The sequence below is a fragment of the Dipodomys merriami genome, unplaced genomic scaffold (assembly GCF_024711535.1).
Source record: "Dipodomys merriami isolate MVZ:Mamm:240054 unplaced genomic scaffold, mDipMer1.0.p SCAF_9, whole genome shotgun sequence".
In the NCBI taxonomy this organism is placed as follows: Eukaryota; Metazoa; Chordata; class Mammalia; order Rodentia; family Heteromyidae; genus Dipodomys; species Dipodomys merriami.
Window position 1 is genome coordinate 3080959 of NW_027206512.1, and position 18416 is coordinate 3099374.

Consider the following 18416-nt stretch of genomic DNA (forward strand, 5'->3'; position numbering starts at 1 on the left):
TTGGTTAAAAAATGATAAAAAGTACATATTTAGCTCTATCATGCAAATACTTGTACACTAATATATCTATATTTAGGTATTATTCTTAATCATGTTAATCAAGTAGTTATTGATAACACTGTGAACTTCATAGTGTTGCAAGGATAAAGTATTATAGTTCTGTCTATTAGAAATGTGATAGTAAGAATCTGTATGTCAAAATTCATATATGCTAATATGGAATTAAAATGTTTATATCTATTGAACATTTTTACTTCTTGTTCTGAGAAGATGCTTGTTAGTTCATTAGCCCATTAAGTAATTGAGTTGTTGAATTTTGTAGGATTTATTATTTGTAATTAATTATTTAATTTCAGGTGGTTGTTTTTTTCTGGATATTAGGCCATTCTCTGATGAGTAGTTGGCAAAACTTTTCTCCCATGTGGGTAGTCTCTTAGCTTATTGGTTATATCCTTTGCTGTGCAGAGACTTTTTAGTTTGATGCAGTCCCATTCATCAGTTTTTATTTGATTTGCTGTGCTTCTGGATTTTTTATTCAGAAAGTTTCTACTTTGCTCAACATTCCTAATGTTTTCCCTTCTAATTCTTCTAATTGATACTGTACAACTGAAAAAGAAATTGTAAGATCTGGAAAAAATTATGTTAAGTGAAGTAAGTCAAGCCTAGTGAGACAAAGGATGAATGTTTATCTTATATGGAGAGGCTAGATTTAGCTTATAAACTTATAATATGCTGGGTAGTTAAAAAAGTGTTTGTAAAGGTTCACATGAAAATATGTCCCATCATAGTTTAGAATGTTTCTATTCATCAACTTAAAATATATAACACTAAATATATCATGTTTAGACATAAAGCTATGAAACAACTGACTGGATGAACTTGAATATTTACATTTATAAAATGGTTATATATTAATATTAATAGAAAAATGTATGAACTTGTTATCTGTATGTGTTTCATTGTAGTGTCCTGATATTTATGGAACACATTTTTAGGAGATAGATGTATCTGGACATGGGAAGATCATTCCTATATGCTTAATTAGTTAGGATGCTGAGGCCCAAAAAGATCGCAATTTGCAAACAGTCAAAAATCCTATTTCTGTTTTAATTACCAAAAAAGAGAAACGCAGAGCTGAAGGCATGGCTCAAGTTGTAGAATGCTATGTCAACAAGCAAGCAAAGGTATTGTGAGAGCCTAAGGTCAAGCTTCTGTATTCTCAATAAATAAATAAAATTTTCTCTCTGTCTCTCTATATGTGTCTATAGAGATAGCTAGATAGATAGATGTATATTTATACTATATATTTTTATACTATATATGTATGTGTGTATATAAATATATATTTATATATATGTTCATACATATATATGCATATGTATATATACAGACAGAAGAGTAAAGAATAGGTTGTAAATTCTGACTATATATACACATATATATGTATATATGTACACATAGAGAGAGGCATGAGAGAGAGAGAATAACATGGTTTTCACAGTAAAAATTAGAATCTTGAGGTTCTATATTCACTGGGTCAGGAGTGTCTATGACATTTCCAAAAACTGATCTATGGAGCAAAGGTTGGGTCATTTTTAAACAAATGGCTAGAACAAAAATTTAGTTTTCATTGTTTCCCACAACTTTTAGTTAATGATCTCTGGGAATTGTATTTATAAATAAATATCTGTTAGAATTTTTGTAACAAGTATCAAACTCTGCGCAATCCTGTTATGTTAAGCAACAACTGGATGCATGTGAAAAAGTTTGAATTTAAAGTTAGTTTCAAATCAAGAACAAAGAAAGAAAGAAGTGATTGAATTTTTCTGAATGAAGGATCATGATCTGTATCAGGTTCAGTTCTATGGTATCAGAATCTGAACCAAATTCAGCAGGACATAGCTTCACAAGTGAAATAAAATTAGTACAAACTCTAAGGAGTTCATGTGTGAGCAAAATGTTAACAGCTGTCATGATAGGGAACAATTGAAATCTCAGCTGCTTAAGAGATGGAAATAGTAGGATCATAAATTTTAAAACTACCTGGACAAAAGTAATAAAAATGTCTCAAAATATAAACAAAATGCATGGTAGTAATGCTCAATGGAGTAGAGCATTTGTGTAGCATGCATCAATTCCTAGTAAGACACAAACACATAAAATTTTAGCAATTCTAGGAGACCTAAAATTTTGTACTTAAAGGGTATCAGTGGGATTTAGGTGAGGAAATACTTTACCTTATTGATTTTGGTGATTTTTTTTCTAAATTTAATATATATTTTCATTGTAAAGATATTGTACAGAGAGGTTATAGCTACATGAGTAAGGTAATGAGTATTTTTACCCTCTCCTTTGTTTTTCCCCTATGATCCCTTTCCTCCCCAACTCCCCAACTCTGATCCCCCATTCACCCCTCACCCCCTGAAGTTGTAAATTTCATTTTCAACATAGTGTCATGTACACCTTATTGTTACACTTTGTGTTTTTCCTTCCCCTCGCCAAGTTAGAAAACTGTATATACAAGATGCAGGGCACTGGAATCAAATACAGTGAAAACAGGGTTATACTATGGGGGAGGAATATATCAAAGAAACAAAACAAATCACATAGTATATTTATAAATATATTTACAAAAACAGCAAGAAAGAAAAAAACACTTATGTTCCTATCTTGGGGTTCATTTTGCTTAACATCATCTTATATGGTCATATGTACATGGCCTTTGACCTTTTCTGCTTGTACTAGACATATACTAGTTATTGCAAATAAGGGGAACCATGGGACCTATGTTTCTTTGCACCTGGCTTACTTCATTTCCAAGCCTTTCCATTTCCTAACAAATGGGGCTATATTATTCTTTCTGATGTCGGCATAGAATTCCATTGTATACACATACACATACACACACACATATATACATATTTATATCTTGATCTATTTATTTACTGAGGGGCATCTGGATTGGTTCCATCTTAGTTATGGTAAATAATGTTGCAATAAACATAGTTGTGCTGATAACTTTCATATTTATGGTCATTTGGGTAAATGACCCGAAATGGGTCATGTGTAGGTTTTTGAGAACTCCCCATGCTGCTTTCCAGGGTGATTGAACAAGTTCACATTCCCACCAACAGTGTAGTAGGATTCCTTTTCTGCCACATCTCTGCCAACATCTATTATTGTTAGTTTTCTTGATTATAGACCTTCTAACTGGGGTGAAGAGGAATCTCAATGCTTTTTTGATTTGCATTTCTTTTATGGCCAGAGAAATTGAGCATTTCTTCATGTGTCTATTGGCCATTCTTATTTCATCTTCAGAGAAGTCTCTCTTTAAGTTTTAGCCCACTTATTTATTGGGCAGTTGTTTCTTTAAGATTTGTTTTTGGGGGATTTATTGTTTTAGTTCTAAGTATATTTTAGATCTGAGGCCATTGTCTATTGTATGGCTAGTGAAGATCTTCTCCCAACCTGAGGGCTTTCTATTGTTCTTACTAGCTACGTCCTTTGCCATGTAGAAGCTATGCTGTTTCACCCAATCCCATTTGTCCAAACTTTCTTTGATTTGTTGTGTTTTTGGGTCTATTGAGATAACCATGTGGTTCTTATCCTTGCTCTTGTTGATGTGATGAATTATATTAATTGATTTGCATATATTGAACCAGGTTTGCATCCCTGAAGTGAATCTGTTTGATTGTGGTGTATGATTTTTGGGATGAATTGTTGAAGTTGATTGGCCAAATTTTTCTAATTTTTTTTATTGTGAAAATACCATATAGTGGGGTTACAATTACATAAGCAAGGTAATGAGTACATTTCTTATCAAGCATTGTTGCCCCCTCCTTTGTTTCCCCTTACCATCCCATCTCCCCCACCCAACCATTGGCCAAAATTTTGTTGAGAAGTTTTGCATGGATGTTCATGAAAGAAGCGGATCAAGAGTACTTTTTCTTTGATGAGTCCCTTGATTTTGGTGATTCATGTCTCTACATGTTTTTAATTCTTTCCATAATTCTTTCTATAATTATTTTCTATAATTTTTCTACCATGTTTTGGGGTTTCATCAATAACACCTGAGTGACCCAAGATACAACTCCAAATTATAATTTTGTATATGTGTTTCTAAAGTTTTGGCTTAATATCTTGTAACATATCATTATCACTGGTGGAAGTCTGGGACACCAGACACATTTAGTTGTTTAACCATAGTTACTGAACTAATAATATTAAATGGCTACCCATTTTCATGGTCTGACTGATTTTACATCGAGTTTAAAACTTCGATGTATAAATGAAATGTTTTACAATTGTCTGCTACTTTTTAAACAATGTATGCCAAATGACCCTTGGTTTTTTATATTGCAAAGATATTTGCTGCCCTTTGCTACTAGATATACAATTAAAGTTCAGCTCATGTCCAAACCTTTGCATTTTTCTAGTATTATTCAATTTTTACATCACATGAAAAAAAAAAAAAACAAACATACCACTGAATTGCAGGAGCCTGTATAACAGTGGATTAAAGAATGGCTTGTAAATTCTGTTTGGATTGCAATTTAAATTCCTTCAAGAGTGTTACTAAAACTCTGTGTGTCTGTGCTTTAGTTCTCTTAAATGAAAAATCAAGGTAATAATAGAATTGATGATCTGAATAATACTTGAGGTAAAACATTATAAGGCTTTTGTAGAATACATAGTAAGAATTCAACTATACTAACTTTTTCATTACTTTTCCTTTCTCTTCTTTCTTTCTTTATATATGTATATATATATATATACACATATATATTATATATATATTATTATTGTTATATATATTATATATATTATATATGTCATATATATTATTATATATATTATTGTATATATATATTATTGTAAAGCTACTGTACAGTATTGATGTTAATGAAATGAACCCTAAGAAATGTATTCAAATGTTTTTTTTTCTTTCATATGATTGTTTCTAACACATTTATAAGATTTTTTTTTTGTTGCTTTGATGTACCTCCCCCACGGTATAACCCCTGCTTTCACTGTATTTGATGTCGGTATAATTTGTGGAGGGGAAGGGAAAAAATATCGTTTAAATAGGGATACTAGTGGACTCATTGCAATAATGAGATGTACAAGTCGTTATGTCAAAAACGAACTTTACAACTTTGGTGGGAGTGGGGGAGGATTGGATGGGGGGGCAAGAGGAGGATGGGAAGGGATGGGAAGGGGAAACAAAGGAGGAAGTTACAATGCTTGATAAGAAATGTACTCATTATCTTGCCCATGTAATTGTAACCTCTCTGTACAATATTTTCACAATAAAGAAGATAAACAATAAAACTAAAAAAAAGATACTTTACAGAGGGGTTACAGTTACATGAGCAAGGTAATGAGTCCATTTCTTATGGAGCATTGTTACGCCCTCCTTTATTTTCCCCTACCATCCCTTTCCTCCCCACCTCCCCAACTCCTGCTTCCCCTCTCCACCCCCAGCAAACCAGTAAAGTTTTGTTTTCAACATACTGTCTTGTACATCTCATTGTTACAATGCCTCATTCTGTATTCTTGTTTCAGCATTTTGTTATTTCCCTTCACCTCCCCAAATTACAAAAAAATGTATATATAAGGTGCAGGACACCAGAATCAAATACAGTGACAACAGGGGTTGTACCATGGGAGAAGAACATACAAACAAACAAAAAAAATCACATAGTACATTATTTTCTTAATCTCAGAAATGTTTCAAAGAACACAGATGTCCTCACCAACCTAAGGTAACATTAAGTTGCAATTAGTATACATACTCCATCAAGGGAGAGTCCCATTCACAGGCAACACTGGTTTCAAATTTTATCAATTTAAAACAAGGCTCATGCTATCTCATCTTTTGGTTAGCAAACTTTATTGGAAAGTAGACCATTTATATTCACTCTGAGGGATGAATTAATCTTTCTGTCATATTCCTGATTAATCAATTTTTTATATCTAGTTCTTGGTGTATAGCACTTCAGGGAAGTGGAAGAGTGAGAATATTAAAGGTACAAAGACATATTGTTAAAAAAAAATCTTGCTTTGGACAACTATGTAAAGATAATAAAAAATAATAATAAAATTAGAGGGAAATTAAAATGTAGGTAAACAATATGAAACGGGCAGGGTATATGTGGTTCATGCCTATATTCCTAGCTATTCAAGAGGCTAAGCTGTGACAATCATGGTCTAAATATAATTTCATACTCTTATCTCAAATTATTAGCAAAACAGCAGAACTGTGGGCATGACACAAGTCATAGAGTGCCTGTGCTGAAGGAAAAAGCTGAGTGAGAGTTTAGGACCTGTCGTTCCAGCCCTAGTACCAACAAAAAAGGAAAAGAGGATGGAATTGTTTGGCAGAATGGGCAGTCAGGAGTAAAGAAAAGAGAATTGCCTGGAGCCATTCTCAAGGTTTCTGTTTACTGAATTTCAATTGATTATCTATGCTGCTGTAGGGAGGGGTACCTCTTGCTCTGTTTACACAGTGAAGAAAGTCACTCCTATGGGGGCGGAGCTTTCTCTGCCTGGGCTGGGTGACTTTCCCCTCCCTCATGGTGTAACCCCGGTTTTCACTGTATTTGATGTTGGTATAATTTATGGAGGGGAAGGGAAAAAACAAATTGTTTAAATAGGGATACAGGTGGAACCAGTGCAACAATGAGATGTACAAGATGTTATGTTGAAAATAAACTTTACAACTTTGGCACAGGGAGGGAGAGGGGTGACGAAGGGGAGATGGGAAGGGATGGGAAGGGGAAACAAAGGAGGAGGCAACAATGTTTGATAAGAAATGCATTCATTATGTGCCCATGCATTCATTATGTAAGCCCTCTGTACAGTATTTTCACAATAAAAAAGAGAAAGAATAAAAAAGCAATGGGAATTGCTACAGTATGTGTATGTGATAACTGGAGCTTAGAAAATGTTCAACAATTATACCAAAATCCGTTTTACTTTGTTCTATGTATTTTTACTTGAGAAACATTAGGTCTTAAACTTCTGGACATTATTGTCTGCATCTTACTTATATATAGCAATTTGTTATTCTTTAATATATTGTAATCTGCTCTAAATTCGATTTTAAAATCAAATTATGCCATACTAGATTCTAATTCTAGTTTTTCAATATCCATTTTAATTCCTATGCATCTAATAAATCTATTTATTATCTATAATCTATGTATCTAATAAATTGATTTAAATGTACATTAAACTACATTTTTTTCATTTATACGGGGTGATTATCATAAAAGTCTATGCCATATAAGCAATGATATATACAGTGAAACATATTTTATTATTATCATTAATTTTGTCATTCGTGGGGCCTGAACTCTGGGCCGGGGTGTTGTCCCTCAGCTCTTCAGCTCAAGGCTAGTGCTCTATCACTTGAGCCACAGTGCCACTTCGGGACTTTTCTGCTTTTGTGCTGCTGAGCAAAGCAAGCACTCTACCACTGAGTCACCTTCCCAGCCCCATTTTATTACTTTTATCACCACAAATGTCTTAATTTAATATAACTTTTCAATCACACAATAGAAAATATAAAGAAACTATGACTTCTTTGAAAATCTGATATGATTTATAGTACTTTGACTTTTGGTAATTTAAAAGTAGAGTTATTAAATGAAATAACTCTCAAATGAATAAATTTTGTATATGTATTTTTATTGTACATGTGACAACTCATAAAATCCTTCTTGATTAGCTGATACTTCACATAAATTCAGAAACTTACAAGAATACCAAGTCTCTCTTCATATGAATACAAAGTAGTTTTAATTAGTTCATTAATATAATAATTGTGATGCATTCAATGAAAGATTTGAATTATGCCTATAAACTATGTGGCTTTCAATTACTTTCCCATTTCTATTATTAAAACATTGCTGTCTACTTCTAAACTATGTTAGTGGTTATATCCCCATTGATTGCAAAAGACAGGAAAAACTAGTAGTTTAACTGCACATGAACTTTTAATTGGCCTGGTTTTTCCATGAACACCTAGGACATAATCTTGTCCAGCATCCCCAAACCATGGTTTCTGATTCAAGGATATCATCAGCTTCAAATAGTGCTGGAATATCTCAAACCACTGCTACATTTCATTTTATCTATATTCTGGACACAAAGCAGCACAAAGACCAATTTACATAAACCCTTTCATGGAATCCCACAGTTTGCAAAGTTCTTCCTTGTAGTAGTTAAAATGACCAGGCAAGAAGTCCATTGATGAGCATTTTCTTACAAGGTGGAACAGGAGAATGCGTACTGTTTGTGTAGTTGTCTCTGCTGACTGGTAATATGCCAATCTATTTTGTATTTGGACTTCTGTTCTTTATGCCATATATGATACCCTTGCATTGTTTGTCTATTGATTTCTCTGTTCCCACTGAGACCTTTATATTGTTGTCGGAAAAGCAGAGTCTTCTCACAAATATGTCCATACAGCATGTTGTAGTATTCAAATGACAGAGCAACATAACACAAGAAACCCTCTTATGTGAAAGAATATCATAGACATATTCTAGTTAGTACAAATAAGGGAAAACATGAAAGATATATTTCTTTGAGCCTGGCTTGCTTCACTTAATATATTTTTTCCAGGTCTTTCCATTTCCTTACAATGTAGCAATGCCATTCTTTCTGATGGAGGCATGGAACTACATTGTGTCTATATACCAAATTTTCTTTATCTGTCCATCTAGTAAGAGGTTTGTTCTATATTTTATCTATGGGAAGTAATGCTGGAATGAACACAGTAGTAATGGTAGCTTCAGTGTGGCCTTTTTTTGTGTTCATTTGGGTAAATGCCCAGAAGTGGGATTGCTGGATCATAGGGGAGCTCAATGTTTGGTCTTTTTTATGTTTAGCTTTTTGAGGAACCTCCATACTGCTTTCCAGAGTGGTTGAACCAGTTGTCATACCCACCAGCAGTGTAGCAGTATTCCCTTCTGGCGACTTCCCTGATAGCATCTACTATTATTTGTTTTCTTGATAATGGCCCTTTTTTTTTTAATTTTAATTTTATTGTCAAAGGGATGTACAGAGGGGTTAGAGTTACATAAGTAAGGTAGTGAGTACATTTATTGTCTAACATATTTCACCTCCCTAATTTTTCTCCTTTCTCTCCCCAACAACGGCCCCAAGTTGTACAGATCACTTCCAAAATATTGTCTTGTGAGTATCTGTTGCATTGGTTCCCCCTTTGTATGTTGTCTCAACATTTTGTTGTTCCCCTTCCCTTCCCTAGTTCAGATAAATGTATGTACAACACCACGTTACCAAAATCGAATACAGTGGCAACTGGGAATGAACCACAGAAGGGGAAAAGCACAAAAGAAAAAAAGAAATCACGTAGTACATTGAAAACAGCAACAACAAAGGATAACCTCTTGTCTTGGAGTTGATTTCACTTACATTCATCTTCTTTGGTTATAACATATTAAGTGAACTAAGCCAAACCCAGAGAAACATAGGTGCCATGATTTCCCTTATTTATTTTGTTTTCTCTTTTTTTTTTAAATTGTGAAAATACTGTACAGAGGGGTTACAATTACATGGGCAAGATAGTGAATACATATCTTATCAAGCATTATAGCCTCCTCCTTTGTTTACCCTTCCCATCCCTTCCCATCCTTCCTCCCCCCACCTAATCCTCCCCCCCACGAAAGTTGTAAAGTTCGTTTTCGACATGACAACTTGTACTTCTCATTGTTGCAACAGGTCCACCTGTATCCTTATTTAAACGACTTGTTTTTCCCCTTCTCCTCCACAAATTATACCGACATCAAATACAGTGAAAGCAGGGGTTATACTGTGGGGGAGGGACATACAAAGCAACAAAAATAATTAGTATATGTCTAGGACAAACTTAGCAGATGAGCAGAATAGCTCAATAGCTGGGTACTTAAGACAAAGAAGATAATGGCCATTCCAACTAGGCTGAGGTAGAATCTGAATGTTTGTTTGTTTGTTTTTGTCGGTCATGAGTCCTGAACTCTGGGCCGGGGCTTTGTCCCTCAGCTCTTCAGCTGAAATCTAGCACTCTGCCACTTGAGCCATAGTGTCACTTCCTGCTTTTTCTGCTTATGTGGTGCTGAGGAATCAAACCCAGGTCCTCATGCATGCAAGGCAAGCACTCTACCACTGACCCACCTTCCCCGCCCCTCAATGTGGTTTTGATTTGCATCACTGTCATAGCTGAAGGTGTTGAACATTTCTTCATGTGTCTATTAGTTATTCTTTTCTCTCCAGAGAAATCTCTTTATAATTTTTTAGCCTGCTATTAATGGGGTGCTTATTTCTTTGAGGATTTTTTTATTAGGGGATTTAATTTTTTGAGCTCTTGGTATATTTTTGATATGAGGCCCTGTTCTGTTGTATAGCTGGTGAAAATCTTCTCCCAATCTGTGGACTTTCCATTGTTACAAGGCATTTCCTTTGCCATGCAAAAGCACTTGAGTTTAATGCAATCCCATTTATCCAGCCTTTCTTTGAATTGTATTTAGGAAATTTCAACCTGTGCCAAGGAAATCTAGCATATCTCCTAACTATTCTTGTCATATTTTCAAGGTATCTACTCTTATCTAGAGGTCTTTGGTGTATTTGGAGTTGATTCTGGTGCAGGGTGATATATAAGGATCTAACTTCAGTTTTCTATAATGTTTACTCAACTCTACCAGCACCATTTGTTGAAGAGGCTGTTTATCTTCTATCCTGTGTTTTTGGCTCACTTATTTGGCTATATGTCTGTCCATTTCTGGGTCCTCTATTCTATTCCATTGGACCTCAGGCCTATTCTGAAGGCTTTGCATATCTGAATAGTCTTATCTTTTTAGATGTTCAGGAAGATCTCTGTTAGGATACTGTTAAATACGTTTCCTATAGTGTTGGCTTCCTCTCTAGACCTTTCTTAATAGCTATATGTTCTACATTAGGCCTTCTGAGTGTGTCCTGCATCTCTTATAGGAATGTATCTTGTTTCTTGGATTTGTTTTGAATATTTGCTTGTTCTTCCTCTATAAAGCATAGACTATCTTCACTTCCAGAGATTCTACTTGCTGCATCTGTGTTTTCTGCTTACTTCATTTTACTTTACTTCCTTGTAATCAGCCAGTTTTGATGGCTCCATTTCCTTGTTGAAGCTTTGTTTTAGATCTTGTATGGACACTTCTTTATCTCCTTGATTTGTTTTGTGTCTCTCTCAAATCTTTTAGCTGAGTGGCTTCAACATAACTGGTCTCCCTTGCCGTCTGTTGAAATTCACTCAGCTTTCTGTTTGTGGATTCCATCAATTCCTCAATTAATTATTGGGTAGTCTCATCACATTCACACATAGCCATATTCAGGCTTTCAATCTTTTCATTCAACATGTTTACCAGAAGTGCTTGTAGAACACTTTGAGAACTATCCACTAGATTTTTCATTGACTTCTCTGTTACCTGTTTATTTTAACTGGGAGTTGAGGTTCCTTGATTTTCCATTTTTCTTGTTTCTATGGCTTGTTCTGCCCCTTTGGAAATGAAAGCAAATCCAATACCACACCAGAACACAATTTTAACACATGAACTAACCCAGAGCCCTGTAGTTGCACAGAAGTTAGACATTCACAATCACAGATAGGTATTTGCACTCTAACTCTCCTGTTTGGATATGAAAGCAGATCCAATACCACAACAGAACTCAGTTATAAGACATAAACCAACCTGAGTCCTGCAATTGCATTGAGTTTAGAGGTTCAAAATCATCTATATGTATTCCCCTTCCTATCTTATCTCTGCTTTTCTTTGTTAGGAGAAAGGTGTTGTGATTTAGAAGTAGAGATTATGTATAGTTTTAATCAGTGAACAAATCTGTCATGAGTTTTAAAGCAATCCGGATGAAAAGATAACACAATGAGCCACTTTGACACAGTCAAAATGAATACAGATAGAGTGTAGCTCAACATCAAACACCTAGGGATCAATGGACTAAAAAATCAAAGAATGAGTAAAGGACCAAGAACAAAGGAAAATGGTTTGAGGTGAAATTAGAAGAAAGATTAAAAAAAAAACATGAAAAATAGGAGGAGAAAATATGAGCAGAGGAATGTAGAGAAGGAAAGGAATAGAAGGAAGAAAATTAAGAACTAATTCTGAGAAAGAAAACAGAAAATAAAAAAAATAAAAATGGAAAAATATATAAAGAAAAAAATTAAAAAATTATATATTTAGAAAGTAATAATGTTAAAATTAAAAATACTATGTTTGAAAAATAGATAATTGAATATTCAAACTATAGTCAATTAAGTAGGAAGCCTAGTAATCACTATAGTCTCTTTATCTAGTACTGAACTGAACACCAGTGAAAATGTAAAATAGATCTGAAAAAAGGGGGGAAATTATAAAAGTCATAAAAATAGAAAAAATATTTTTTAAAAATTCTTTAATTTATTTGGGGGATCTTGTGCCTCCCCTATGTGTGCTACCTAGTCTTTTAATGGAGGTTTTCATTACCTTGTGGTTGGTTTTCTTTGTGGCTTATTTGGTTTCTGAAATCACTTTGTTTGAGTGGACAGAAAAAGTGTGGCCTTACAAACTTAGAGTCTTTGTGTCCCTCCACACATAGACTAATTTTGTGGAACTGTGATCTGCTTTGTTTGTAACACAGGAAGGAAGTGCCTAGTTTCTGTAGCCTGGAGTGTCTTCCTATGAGCTTGAGTGTGGGTGGGGTTATGTCCTGTCTGCAATTAATTGCTTTGCCAGAAGGGCTAGCTCTTGAGGCTCTCTTTTGGACAACCTTGGAGCCCCTCTTGGCTTTTATGGCCTATCCAGATTTTTATTTTCTTTTCCACTGAGATTTTACAGAGGTTTGGCTTTTTAATTCCTGTTGCTGGCTAAGCTGCAGGTTTAGCTGCTATATGAATGGAATACCTTTGTTCAGTGCAGAGAGTAGGGGTCGCCTCTTGCTGCGATTACCTGGTAAGGTCATTTCTTCTTAGGAGGAGCTTCCTCTTCTTCTACAGGACAAAGTTCCCCTGGGCAGAATTGATTCTCACTGGTCAATTTGCCCTGTTGAAAAATGGCACCACAATCACTGTTTCTCTGGCCGACGTTATTTGCTAGCTGTTCGGGTAAGTTCTATGCCAGTATGAAAGATGGCATTCTTCTCGGTGGGTGGGGTGGTAGGGCTGCATTCCAGAATGTGGTCTATGAGAAGGAGTGAGGATGTCTTTTGTGGAATACTCATGGTTTCCCTTGATTTTTCATATCATCTGTGATCTGAGTCCATCTGTGGCCAGCAGGATATGTATTTCTGCTGCTATTCATCCATTTTGAGCTGGAACTGAGTAAAAAACCACATTCTATCTCTGGTGCCTTTTTCCTGGCTCAGTTTGGCTACTTCTGCCATGACCACTGTGACAGACATGTGCTCAAATCTCTCTTATTAAGTTTGCCCTTTTGTGAAGGGCTTCTGTCCTTGTGCATGAAGACCTCTTGATTTTTCTGAGTTATTTCACGTGCAACATTTCTTTAATGCCAGTATTTAATTCTCCTACCTTTCTCTCCCTTTTGCTCTTGGGTTTACATTGCCATTACCTCTTCTCATTAGGCATCTCTAGGTAATTCTTATTTATGCTCTTTTGAATAATGGTGCAACAAACATTTGTAGAAACCTCTTTGAGGAGGATTTTAATTATTTTGTATATGCAAAGAAACAACATTTCTGGATTACATGCAAGCTTCATTTGTAACATTTTGGAAAATTTGTCATACTATTTTATATACTGGCTATATAATTTTTTATATCACAGTCATATTCTTCACTAGTATTATTTTCAATATTTATTTATTTACATTTGAAAACAGCCCTGTTAATAATTGTGAAGTAATATAATTGCTTTATAGTTTTTATTTAGATTTTCCTAATAAATGTTAAAATGAGGCATGAATTCATATATTATTTTTTATTTACATATGTTCTTTGATAAATGATTATTAATTATTTTTATTCAATTTTAATTTTTTTGGGTTCTTATGTTTTCTTTTGTTTGATTTTTCTGAAAAGATACAGAAAGAAAACATTTGAAATAATTCAATACCTTTTCATGAAAAAAACTTTCAAACAATAGGTTTATAATGGAACCAAGGAGAAAAAGTCAGTATGAAGATCCAACTAGTGACATCATACTAAAAGGTAAAATTTTATAGCTCTTGGTTTGAGATCAAGAACAAGGCAATAGTGCCTACTCTCTACTCTCTATTCAACAAAGCAATCCTACTCAGGATAAGTAGGAAAGTACACCAAGAGGCATGCAACCCAGAAAGGAACAAAATCAGTTCTGTTTCAGAATCTATAACATGTAGAAAATCCTGATTCCACACATGCAAACAGCTTTTTGAATAAATAAATAAATTAAGATAAGTTTCAAGATATAAAAATTAACATAAATCATTTGTGTTCCATATAAAACCTATGAGTTATCAAAAAAATAGGTTTCAAGTTATGAAGGTTTATCCCTGTAATTATAGTTGCTCAGAATGTGAGACAGGTTAACACCATGTTTCAATGTCAGTCATGCCCAAGCAAAAATACAAGACTCTACTTAAATAAACTGAAGCAAAAAAGGATTGGAATTGTGGCTCAAGTAGTAGACCTCTTGTGTCTCATGCATAGGCCTTTAGTCAAATCCATTTTACCCACAATTTCTGTTCTCCCCCAGCCCTCCCCAAAACATATAAACTTACTTACAAGAAAAAAACGAGTACAGAAACAAAAACCAGAAGCAAAATAACATAAACCTTTCATTTCCAAATGGTGAATAATGCATCATTTATACTCAGTAGACACTATGTTGAAAATGAACTATACAACTAGTGTTTGAGAATGGTCAGGAGGGAAAAACATGGAGGGAGGTGACACTGTTCAAAAATGTACTTATTATGTGACTTATGTAACTGTAATCCCTCTGTATACCAACTTTACATTAACAATAATATAAAAATTTTCAAAACCACATGTACAATATTCTCAAATGATTCTAATGTCTAATAATGAGTTTGAACAAAAAGGGTGTAACATATACTGAGCTATCTACTATTTGTTAAAAATATCAAGCATTTATGAAAGAAATTTAAGATGAAAATACCAAAATAAATATATCTTGTTTATGTATTGGAAGGCAACATTGCTAAACTATTCACACTGCCCAGAGATATATACAATAGCATTTTTTCACTTAAATTTATATGAACTGGAATAGTTGAAATAATCTTGAAAAGAAAAAACCAAGTGGAAGAAAAACCAATTTCAAAGTTTATTACTGCAAAGCTATAGTAACTTAAATAACACACTATAGGCATAAGAAACAAAACAGAGAGGCAAGAAATAAACTCATGCATAGGAAACGGGTATTATTGAAGCTTTCCAAGAGTTCACTAGAAGAAGATTAGTAGCTTTTTATCAAATTATGTGGGGAGAAGTGTATATCCACATGTAAAAGAGTCATATTGGACTTTGATACTGCACTTAAAACTTAACTCAAAATAGAAAGCAGAACCCTATTGGACTGCTGGTGGGAATGTATACTAATACAACCACTCTGGAAACCAATCTGGAGGTTCCTCAGAGAGCTAAATATAGACCTTCCCTATGACACAGCCATACCACTCCTAGAAATCTACCCTGAGCAACAGGAACAGGATACAAGGACACTTGCATTTCCAGGTGCAAAAATTATGGTACCTATATACAATGGAATATTACACAGCCATTATAAAGGACAAAATAATGACAATAACAGGGAAATGTATCGAACTAGAAATCATTTTGAGCAAGGGAAGTCAAGATCAGAGAGACAAAGGACACATGATCTTCCTGATAGGTGGATGTTAAACATTAAATTCAAGGAGATATAACAAAGTAAACAGGACTCAAGAAACAAAGGACCTCCTCTTAATTATGTCATATCATTTCTAGATGATCTCATGTTCTTGACTTCATATATTGTATATATATGTGCATATCTGAGGGAAGATAGGACAAGAGCACAGAATTAGAGAGAAACAGGGTGAAAAATACAGCAGAGGGGCCCATCAACTGCACTGGACATTAATGAAAGTAAAGTAAGCACCACAAGTGCAGCGGAGGGAGGGAGGGAATGAGAGAGAAAGAGGGAACAGCTAACACTAAGCAAAAGGAAATAAACATACATATCACCTGATTTGAAAAAAATAGCTGTCATGTAAAAGTTCATAGAGACCATAAGTTTTATAGACCATGATAATGACAATGCACCTCATGAAGGTTAAAATGTGTTTGTGACTTTAACTATCACTCTCCCACAATACTATGAATCTTGTGAAATTTATGTAACCAATCTCAATTAAGAAATAAAAAGAGAAAAAGCTTACCTCAAAATAGATTGAAGATTTAAACAAGAGTTATCAGTAAAATTGTTAAAAGAAAATGGAAAAGAAAGAAAAAGAAAAATATGGAGAAATTTGCAACTTTTGTCTTGTTTTGAAATGACCCAAAAACTCAGGCAACAACAGCCAAAAGAGCCAAGAGTTACTATCTCAAACTACAAATCTGCAGCAAGGCAAAGTAGCAAAAATATATAAGGAACTCTAACAATTCATTGGCAAATTGAACAAAATAATTGTCAGATGGAAAAATACTATTCTTAAAGTAGTTCCAGCATCAGCAGCCTGGAAGGAGTGTTTCAGTAACAGAACATTCTGAACATGATAGCCAATTTTAATATTTTTATCAGTTAGAAAATACAACTTTCTTTTTAAAACTAAGAATTAAAAAAAAACTTTACACAAATATGAAAAGGGTAATTTCATCCTTTAGGCTATTTACAGGTAACAGAACTCTAATTAATAACAAATGTTAATTAGCAAGATATTTTTAAGTAATGAAATTTTAGTAAAACTTAATTAGAAAGCTTTCACTTTAATATTTGAGAAAGTGATTAATTTTTAAGTGAGGCATTTTATAGGTAATAAACAAAGCCTATTATTAAAAAAAATAGCTATTGGCATTGCTTTTGTATAGACTATTCATAAACCAGTTCACATTTTCACATCAAGTAAAGGTATAGACATCTAATCTTTGTAATGGGATAAATCCTTTTCTTTGTAAACTTTCTGTTTACCTTTGTATTTGGAGGGGAGAAATGCAAGTATTAGGCTTTACATTCACATGGCTGACTTACTTGGCTTGTAGAGCTATCACATGAGCCAACTTCAAGAGAATTCATACTTGTGGACTTGCTGCTTTGATTGCCCTGGACCTGAAATTCTCCAGGTATCAGCAATAACTAGAATTGTAAGTGTCAGACATCAATGCCTAGCTTAAACTTACTTTCAATATAAAGCAAAGATCGCATGGTTATGAGCTCTATCTTACGGAAACAAGAGGTTCTTATTAACCCTGTATGTAGTTCATTATTTTTTCTCTATTGTTTTATTATTTTCTTTGTTTCTCTTACTTTTTTTGTACCTCATATTATGCATATTAAACAATGCAATATGTGGAAGGGAGACTCACAAAAACAGCAGGACAATGGATGAACCACAGCAGTGGTTCACACTATGTTGTATATGAACATTACAACTTGCGGGGGAGGGAATAGAGAGAGGTAAGTGGGAGATATTGAGGGATGGGGTAACAATGTTTAAAAACAAATGTATTTATTGGCTTATGTAACTGTAACCCCAAGGCTCATCAACTTTTCAATGAAGAAAAAAATATCCTAAAGATAGACCAGTGATATGAAACCCATGATGGGTAGGTTTTTTGTTCTTTGATTTTTGTTTTTGTCGGTTGTGGGACTTGAGCTGTCCCTCAGCTCAAGGTTCAAGGCCAGCACTCTACCACTTGTGCCACAGCACCACTTTTGGCTTTTTCTGCTTATGTGATGCTGTGGAATCGAACCAGGGGCCTCATGCATGCGGGGCAAGCACTCTACCACTTAGCCACCTTCCCGGCCCAGGTTAAATTTTTATGTCAAAAGTAAAATATATAACATTCACTGATTTTTCACCTAATCATATCCTAAGCATACAATTGGAAAGTTTGAAAAAACAAATATTTTTGGTGAATATTCTTTTTTTTAATTTTTTTCTGGTATTTATTAAAGCATTACATGTTATCATTTCCTTTACCCAAAAGTACTTAGTATGTGGAATTCAATTTTTTTTCTATTGTGATTGTAAAGATGATGTTCACACAAGTTAGTTACATAGGTCAGGTAATGAGTACATTGCTAGTTGAAGTGTCACCCCTTAACTCACTTTCTCCCAGTTTTCCCTCCTATTCCCCAATAAGTTGTATAGTTCATTTTCAATATGGTGTCTAGTGAGTAACATTTGTTCACCCTTTGTCTCAACATTTCTGTGCTC

General features: G+C 34.2%; 1 protein-coding gene across 4 annotated transcripts in view; it reads left to right on the forward strand.

The window, feature by feature from the left end:
- The window catches only part of Fstl5 (follistatin like 5), an 829526-nt gene that overhangs the window by 543415 nt on the left and 267695 nt on the right, over positions 1–18416 (forward strand). The gene's annotated exons all lie outside the window — the stretch shown is intronic.